Below are 10,269 nucleotides of genomic sequence, written 5' to 3'. Positions count from 1 at the left end.
TATAGCGTTTTGTTTCGGCAGAAGCTATCGTCTTTTGTATTCTTTACGGTATTGAAACACTTGTCTAAAAAATTAACGCCGCCGGACCGTATACGCAGACGGCGGCGCCGCCGCCGGTTTAAAGCGCGAGCCGCGGCAGCGCGGTAGTGCGTCGTGAGACAGCCTGTGGAGGCGCCCCGTGACGTGGCTGGGTAGCCAGAGTGGGGACTCGCTCGCTCTTCAGTGTACCGACGGACTATAAACGGGCACAGTGAGGGTACGTACATAAGAAACGCGTTGTCGCTGATACAATCTGTCATATTTCAGTGTCAGCTAATCACGTATCTACCATTAAAACTTTCAGTAGACGGTCAGATTCAAAGTATGGCCATTCAACAGTCACAGTCGTTAGAGCGAAATGATGAGGTAGCTGGTAATGTGATTCTTGTTTGCGCCTCAGCGGATCCGAATATTTTTATTACTAGTCTCAGCTTTTTCTGTTAGGATCTGATACTTTCTTTACAGTGCAATAAAAGTATATTCTATAATATTCGATGTTATATAAGTATAAGTACGTTCCATCTGAGGAAGGAGTTTGTTCGAATGGTTTAATCTACAAGACAGATTGCACTACATGCAGTAAGATATAACAAGAAAGTGTAAAATAAGATTTTTAATTTCACATGTTGTGAAGATTCTGCTGCTGAATAGGAATAGTTATAAAGTAAGACTCTGAATCGCGCTATTTGTTATGGAACTTTTATAAGCTGATGTCCTTTCTGACTGGACTTGACACTTCTCTTTCTGCCTTATAACATGTCCATGGATACTACAGGCAGAACAACGTGACTCTCACACGGACAAGAGAGCAAAGGCGCGTTTTAATAGCCCTAGCTTAAGAATTTTACACCCATCCATTTTGTAAAGTGGGTGATAGAGAGAAACGTGTGACGAGGGCCTCCCGACCGCTGACCTGGTGCAGGTCTTTCGACTTGACGCCACTTCGGCGACTTGCGCGTCGTTGGGGATGAAATGATGACGATTAGGACAACACGACACCCAGTACCTGAGCAGAGAAAATCTCCAACCCAACCGGGAATCGAACCCGGGCCCTTAGGATTGACAGTCGTTAAGAAGATTCTTTGTGAAGCTTTTCGACGTGACAGAAGAGGCAACGACAGCGATGTTGTTCACCTCCAGTGAACTGAAGTGAATAAATACGCGAGACGCAGCGGGCCCGACAGGAGTAGCTTTCAGTTCAGTTCCGGTACAGTCGGTGCTGAATACAGTCATTCAGTAAGAGACTACATCGTACACAGAAGCACCGAGTCCGCCGTTGTAATGGAATAGCAAGCAGCAGCCTCGGCGCCAGAAGACAGAAGGTATTTGAGGCCCGATTTGTATGTATCCGAGTAACTCGTGAGGACGGGAAGGAGACAGCCTCACATCAGCAGTCACCTATGAGCTGGGACGAAGACCTGGCAAGCGGGAGTCCGTCGTTCGAGTCCGGGACACTGGCGATCCCCCGCCGCTGCGCTGGCCGACACACGCGGCCGCTTACAGAAGAGAAACACTGGGACGCCACATCCGAGGTGTCTCCGTCCGATTCACGACTTCGTCCTCAATAATTAAACGGGCCACCTCGCGATGAACGTTTCCAGTCAACTGGCCGAAACGGCGACACGAGATACACGCCGCCGCTCACGCAAGCAGAAGGATTCGTAAACCCAGCCAGAACAATCCAGCAAGAAACCCTTGTACAAAACTTTCAATAAAAGTTATCTTACGTAAAACTTCTGTTTCATTCTACCTCATACCTGAGTCAAGGATGAACCCACCCTGCAAAAATGTTGTTAAGAGAGGAAAAGTAATTTATTTAGTGTTTTTCGCCCTGACATAATGCTTTAGAATCAAATGTCCTTCGCAGTAATGCTCATCCTGACAGCTGACCAGCACAAACAGAGAAAACCCAGTTACAGTACGGAGTAGAGAGGAGCGGAGAGTATTCGTGGTGAAGGGGCGCCGTCGAGAATAGCGACGACTACAGATACGACGGGTCCTCTGTGTCAGGGGATGAAAAGCAGTTCGCTATCAAATTAACGAACAATGCTAACAAGTTAGAAATTACTACAATAATAGTGATTGCGATATTTCTCTCGGCAGTTTAAAACCGAGTAAGTGAGCGAGTAAGGTAACCAGGAAAATGACAATAGCTACAGTTGTGCTAAAGCATACAATGTAAAGAATTTCAAGCAAATAGTGTCAGATTAAGTAATACTACAGTTAACGGTAACAGTCGAAGACACTAGCAGGAAGATAATTACGGAGTTACAGTTACAAGAACAATAGGTAAAGGCACAGAAACAGAGATAGTTGGAGAGTAGATGCAATTTCAAGATAGCATTCAGAGAAGGAGAGATGTTGCAAAAGATTAGTATTAAATTAAGGTGAGAGGTGTTAAGTTTTCGCTTTGGCTCGCGTAGTTTCTCTTGATGCTGTTCAGTTCTGACACGTTTCTAAATGCGTTCTTTTCAGGGGGGGGGGGGGGGTCTCAATTACGCTGCCGTCCAGAGTCCGTACATTCTGAAGGCCGAAATGGGGTGTGGCGCTGTTTTAAATCCTTAGATAGTCCTTTGTAAGATCTTGTCTTATTGTAATCCCTGTCCTTGCAATTTCTTTTTTCGTGGCTGAAGATCTGCGTCCTTTTTCGGTGTGAAACAAATTTGACAATTATTGGACGAGATTTCGAAGCACCTTACAATCTACGTACCATCCAATAACTCGTACCAGTGTCTACCTTACCTACGTCAATGCCTAATATTTCTCGTGCAACCTGTATAAGGAGGTCATCTGTGTCTTCCGGCTCATCTTCGCTGAGCCAAACAGCCGTAGGCTATTTCGCCTTTTTATGTAGACTGAAGCTGAAGCGAGGAGAACGGAAGGAACTATGAAGGTAAGCTGCACTGGGACCTTACGCGGAATCAGCGGCGATGAGAAAAAATGTATGCAACCCTGGGACTCGAACCCGGGGTCCGCTACTACCTGATTCATTGCTCGTAGATGTGAATCAGTTATATGAAAGCGTGCTGTCCGCTTATTCAAACATGTCACAAAGAACAGACATCGCGTATCCCTAATATTTCGCCTTCACTGCCCTCTCGGAAATTCGTCACACTCAAATTGTTCTCGGGACCGAGAGCTGTCTGAAACTCCAAGTATAAAGCTCTGAAATGTTTAGCGATTCGTGAAACGTGTATCGAAAAGAAATATTAAACGCCACTGAAGGGGAAGCGTTTACCGAAGGCGACAAAAATGTTGTTTCTACTCAAGTCGGATTTCAGTGTGGCTGTGAAGTTATCTGGTAAAGCAGAACAGGTCTAGGTGAAAAGAAGGTAATTGTTGGATGTTATTAACGGCCTCCCGATTCCGTCGAGACAGAGTTATTCAAAGAAAGTCTACGCTCAGTAGTGCGGAAGTACCCAAATCGTGCAGTATTAGTTCCGAGCATAGACTAGGACAGCGATGGATTCATTACAAGGTTTCCACATAAGTAGCCTTGAGGAGTACTGTTGAACATGTTTTTTTTGAAAACTGTCTTGAGCAGCTAGTTCGAGAGCGCACGTACAATGGAAATACACACATAAAAAAAAATTGCATGAGCCCGGTTCCCAGAACTCGGAAAGATAAACGTTGACTGTGGATATCGTATCACACACACAGTCCCTTTGACTGTTTAAAGATGTCACTAAACCCGACCACACATGTGAGCAACCGCGTATGAGCAGCGCCTATTTGACAGACGGGGTCCGACAGCCAATCCGTTCCAGTCATCCACCACGAAGGAGGTACACGGCTCGTGTTGTCTGTAGTTCAACCGTGCCTAGATCGTCAATACAGCGGTCCGCATTGTTAGTTTGTGCCAGGAAGGGCTCTCAACAAGGGAAGTGTCGAGGCGACTCGGAGTAAACGAAAGCGGTGCCGGTGACGTGCTTCGCTCACGCTGCCCGGGGGCGACTACGGCAATGGATGACCGCTGCCATCGGATTATGGCTCGCAGGAACCCCGACAGCAAAGCCAACTTGTTGAATAATGCTTTTCGTGCAGCCACAGGACGTCGTGTTACGACTCAAACTGTGCACAGTAACCTGCACGATGCACGTCTTCACTCCCGACGTCCGTGGCGAGGTCCATCTTCGCAACCACGACACAGTGCAAGGCGGTACCGATGGGCCCAACAACATGCCGGATGGACCTCTCAGCATTGGCATCACGTTCTCTGCACCGATGAGTCTCATATATACCTTCAACCAGGCAATCGTCGGAGACATCCTTGGAGACAACCCGGCCAGGCTGAACGCTTTAAATACACTGTCCAGCGACATAGAGGTTCCCTGCTGTTTTGGGGTGGCATTATGTGTGGTCGATGTACTCTCTCGTGGTCATGGAAGACGCCGCAACGGCTGTACAATACGTGAATGCATCCTCCGTCCGATTTTTTTAATTTTTTTTTTTTTTTAGTGCAACGAAATCGGCAGTGTACAGTATGTTGCCGAGGCATTCGTCTTCATGGACGACAATTCGCGGCCCCATGGTGCACATCTTGTGGCTGACTTCCTTCAGGATAACGACATCGCCCGACTAGTGTGGCCAGCGTCTTCTTCAGACATGTGCCGGTCGGAGTGGCCTAGAGGTTCTAGGCGCTACAGTCTGGAGCCAGGCGACAGCTACGGTCGCAGGTTCGAATCCTGCCACGGGCATGGATGTGTGTGATGTCCTTAGGCTAGTTAGGTTTAATTAGTTCTAAGTTTTAGGCGACTCGTGACCTCATAAGTCAATTCGCATAGTGCTCAGAGCCATTTGAACCATTTTTCTCCAGACATGTACCCTATCGAACATACCTGGAACAGACTGAAGATGGCTGTTCATGGCCGACGTGACCCTCCAACCACACTGAGTGATCTACGACGAATCGCCGTTAGGAATGGGACAATCTGCCTTGAGGAACTTGTGGATAGTATTCCACGACGAATATAGCCGCGCATTAATTCAAGAGGACGTGGTAGTGGGTATTACAGGGTCCGGTGTGTACACCAATCTGGGCAACCGACTCTGAAGGTCTCGCTGTATGGTGGTACAACATGCAATTTGTCGTTTCTATGAGCAATAAAAAGGGCGGAAACGATGTTTATATTGATCTCTATTCCAATTTTCTGTACAGGTTCCGAAACCAACCGAGGTGATGCAAAACTTTTTTTGATGTAAGTATTTTAGAGCATGTAGCTACAAAGATGCCTGGACTCACCGAGGGTGTCACTACAGAGACAGACGTTAGTGATAATGACGTCGTCGTAGCGACGATGGTTACTTAAGTTATTAAATCAATCAAGAAAGCTAGGAGAGTAGTTGAGCAGAAAAGCGGTTGTTAGAATCTCAAACAGTGAATGGACATTATTTAGTTCCAGTATGATAGATGTAGAGTAATTACAAGCCAAGTTTGAACAGATTGTAAATCGTGCTGTAGAAAAGTATGTGCCTAGTAAGTGAATGAAGGATGGAGAAGATACATTGCGGAAAATGATGAGGAAGCAGAGACTGTTGCACTCTCAGATCAACAGAGAGCAGGCAAACAACAATTGAAGGTTAGTAGAGATTCGTGCGTCTGTGGAAAGATCGAGGCTCGAGCACAAAGCTGCCACTGTCATACCTTAACAAATTATCTTGAAGATATCGCGAGACTATTCTGGTCCTACGTAAAACCGCTGAGTAGGGCGAAGCTTCTGCCCAGTCGTTGAACAGCCTGGTGTGCTAGTAGAAAACAACAAAAGGAATGCTGAAGTTTTAAATTTCATGTTTAAGAAATATTTCATGCAGGAGGATCGTAGAAACATACAGTCGTTAAACTCTCATGTCGACACCACGGTAATGGACATCCGTGGCCTAGAGAAGGAGCTGGAAGATTTGGTAACAAATAAGTCGCGAGGTCCTGACGGAATACCCATTCGGTTCCACAAACAGTACTCTACAGCATTGGCGCGTTACTTACATTGCATTTATCGTGAATCTCGTGCCTAACGCAAAGTCCCAAGTGACTGGAAAAAAAGTGGCTCCTATATACACTACTGGCCATTAAGATTGCTACACTACGAAGATGACGTGCTACAAGCGCGAAATTAAACCGACAGGAAGAAGATGCTGTAATATGCAAATGATTAGCTTTCCAGAGCATTCACTCAACATTGGCGCCGATGGCGACACCTACAACGTGCTGACATGAGGAAAGTTTTCAACCGATTCCTCATACACAAACAGCAGTTGCCGGTGTTGTCTGGTGAAACGTTGTTGTCATGCCTCGTGTAAGAAGGGGAAATATGCGCCATCACGTTTCCGACTTTGATAAAGGTCTGATTGTAGCCTATCGCGATTGCGGTTTACCGTATCGCGACATTGCTGCTCGCATTGGTCGAGATCCAATGACTGTTAGCAGAATATGGAATTGGCGGGTTCAGGAGCGTAATACCGAACGCCGTGCAGGATCCCAACGACCTCGTATCAGTAGCAGTCTAGGTGACAGGAATCTTATCCGCATGGCTGTAACGGATCGTGCAGCCACGTCTCGATCCCTGAGTCAACAGGTGAGGACGTTGGCAAGATAACAACGATCAGGACGAACAGTTTGACGACGTTTGCAGTAGCATGGACTATCAGCTCGGTTACCCTTGACCTGGGTGCACAAATGGCAGAACGTCATTTTTTCGGATTAATGCAGGATCTCTTTACAGCATCACGAAAGCGTGTATTCGTCATCGCCATACTGCTGTATCACCCAGCATGATGGTATGGGGAGCCATTGGTTACAGTCTCGGTCACCTCTTGTCTGCATTGGCGGCACTTTGAACAGTGGATGTTACATTGCAGATGTGCTACGACGCGTGGCTCTACCCTTCATTTCAGCAGGATAATGCAAGACCACATGTTGCAGGTCCTGTACAGGCCTTTCTGGATACAGAAAATTTTCGACTGCTGCCCTGGCCAGCACATTCTCCAGATCTCTCACCAAATGAAAAGGCCTGGTCAATGGTAGCCGAGCAACGGGCTCGTCACAATACTCCAGTCACTACTCTTGATGAACTGTGGTATCGTGTTGAAGCTGCATGGGCAGCTGTACCTGTACACGCCATCCAAGTCTGTTTGACTCAATGCCCAGTCGTATCAAGGCCATTAAGGCCAGAGTTGGTTGTTCTGGGTACTGATTTCTCTGGATCTATGCACCCAAATTGCGTGAAAATGTAATCACACGTCAGTTCTAGTATAATATATTTGTCCAATGAATACCCGTTTATCATCTGTAGCAATTTTAATGGCCAGTAGTGTATAAGAAAAGTAATAGGACGGACCTGCAAAATTACAGTCCAATATCGTTAACATCCGTTTGCTGCAGAATTCTTGAACATACAGCGACGGAAAAAATCGCAACACCACAAGCAGTTCTGCGAGATAAACGAAAGTTGGTAGGCGTGTTTTTACATTTGCAAAATAGTGTCTATTTAAATTTCGCACCAGTCGCATAAGAGTGGTGTTAGTAGGGGCAGTGTGAAGGTGCAAATCAGGTCTGCTGTAAATACACGCACTGGCGGTTGTGAGCGTTAGATACCTTCTAGATTGGACGTGGTGGTTTGATCTTAGTCAAGAATGCCTTTGAGGAGACAGAGACGCCATTACGATCATCTTACTGAGTTTGAACGAGGTCGTGTAATAGGGCCACGAGAAGCTGCATGTTCCTCCAGCGATTTCGCAGGAGACTTGGCAGAAATGTAGCACTGTATACGATTACTGGCAGCAGTGACCGCGAGAATGTACGGTTGCAAAAAGCCCGGGCTCCGACCGGTCGCGTGGCGCTACCAAGAGGGAAGGCAGTCGTGTCTGGCGTACGTCTCTGGAGCATCACATTTCTTCTGCAGCAGCAATTCGAACAGCAGTCGGCGAAATAACGAAATGTTAAAAATCGATTACCTCAGGGACTGCCCCGAGCCAAGGCGCCCAGTAGCATGCATTTCACTGACCCCCAAACCACCGGCATTTGCGACACAAAACTGACATCGCACACCATTACAACACAATGCGTGCCCGTTTCAATGCTTGCATTCAACATTCTGATCGTTACATCTGTTATTAACTTACCAGCATGTCACTTTTGCAACGGCTATTTCGCGCTTACATTGCCCTGTGATGCTGCAATGTTAATTACTTAAATATCCTACATAGATAGACGTATTCCCGAAATTTCATTACTCTACATGATTTTTTGCTTGTTTGTTGCTGTGATTTTTTTTTTTACCTCCAGTTCATTTGTCCAGTCGCGGAAGCCGTCAGGCGCTGACGCCACCCTGCAACACACCTCTGCCAGGCAGGCTGCATGGAGCACAGCCCCTGTAAATCATTAACTGCACAGTCCAGCGAGCTAAGAAAGTTGCAGCTAGGTCCTTCGTGCACACGAGACACTATAGCAGGTGGTGCATACAACCGCGGCAGGGTCACTGCTGCTGCATCCACCGTGACTCGTGCGGCCACTCGAGTGTAAGTGTGCCTCCCGGGCAGTCCAGATGTAGTCGACAATTGGTGCCCACCGCTACGAACCCAACATCGCCTCCGACTGCACACCGCCTTCGCTTCCTGCCCACAGTTTTAACTATACAGACGGCGCTTCTGTGAAAACGGCAAAAAATTACATACACCATTTAAAGAATATTATGTTTTTGAAGAAAACTACACTGTCAAAAATTCCCTTTAACTAACAGCTAAAATTAAAAACTTTTCCATTCCTGGTGATGGTAATTTCGTATCGTTTAATGTAGTTAATTTACTTACTAACATTCCCGTTTATGGGACTATTATAAAATTACTGATGAGAATCTTTTCCAATACAAAAACCTAATGTACAAGAAATTAAAGATGTCATTAGGTTATTACTTCTGATACTCTCCTACAACTATTTCCAGTTTAACGCAGAAATAATTTTTACGACCGGAAGCCTTTGCTGTGCCCATTTGTATAACAAGTACGCTTGCTAACACTTTTGTTAAACATCGCAAAAGGCAGTACTTTAAGAAATTGGTGTGACCTGAGCAATTTTCCAGTCTTTAGGTGCGGATCTTTCTGTGAGCGGTTGTATATAATTACTAAACATGGAGCTATTGTATCAGCACACTCAGAGGAACCCGACTGGTATACAATCTGGACCGGAAGCCTTGCCTTTATTAAGTGATTTAAGCTGCTTTGCTTCACCGAGGATATTTACGCTTCTCATGTTGGCACTTTCTGTTGACTGGACTTCAGGAATACTTACTTCGTATTCTTTGCTGAAGGAGTTTCGGAAAACCATGTTTCCTAACTCTACTTTAGTGGCACTGTCATCCGTGACTCCACCGTTATTTTCGCGCAGTGAAGGTGCTGATTGCGTCTTGACACTGGTGTACTTCACGTATGATCAGAATCTCTCTGGGTTTTTCGCCAGATTTCGAAACAGAGTTATGTTGCGGAAATTATTAAAAGCATCTCGCACTGAAGTAGCCGCTATATGTAGAACTTCTACGAAACTTCGCCAGTCTTTGGGTTTTAGGATTCTTTTAGATTTGCATGCTTTTTCGTTGCTTCTGCAACAGAGATTAGACCCGTTTTGTCCATGGGAGATCAGTATCATCACTTATTAATTTATGTGGTATATATATCTCTCAATTGCAATCGATACTATTTCTCTGAAATCATTCCACATCTTTTCTACGCTTACATGATCAGATCGGAAGGAGTGGAGGCTGTCTCTTTAAAAAGCGTTAAGAGCATTATTAGCTTTTTTTTTTAAAAATAGATGTACTTTGAGTTTCTTTTTGATGGTTGTAGGTGTTACAGTATTAAGTGTAGCAGCAACTGCCTTGTGGTCGCTAATCCCTGTATTCGTCATGATACTACCTATTCATCTAGGAATATTTCCTTCTAAGAGGTCAAGTACGCTTTCGCAACCATTTATGCTTCGAGTGGGCTCCCGAACTAATAGTTCAAAATACTTTTTTGAGAAAGCATTCAGTACTATTTCAGATGACGTTTATGCCTGCCGCCGGCTTTAAACGTATAAATTTTCCAGCATATCGAGGATAGATTGAAATCACCACCGACTATAATTGTGTGAGTGGGGTACCTATTTGAAATGAGACTCACGTTTTCTTTGAACTGTTCAGCAACTATATCCTCTCAGTGGGGGGTCGGTAAAACGATCCAGTTTAGGCCGATTGACAAGTA

The sequence above is a fragment of the Schistocerca gregaria genome, chromosome 11 (genome assembly GCF_023897955.1).
Source record: "Schistocerca gregaria isolate iqSchGreg1 chromosome 11, iqSchGreg1.2, whole genome shotgun sequence".
NCBI classification, from domain to species: Eukaryota; Metazoa; Arthropoda; class Insecta; order Orthoptera; family Acrididae; genus Schistocerca; species Schistocerca gregaria.
The sequence above is the reverse complement of the archived record's forward strand: the minus strand, read 5'-3'. Positions refer to the sequence as shown.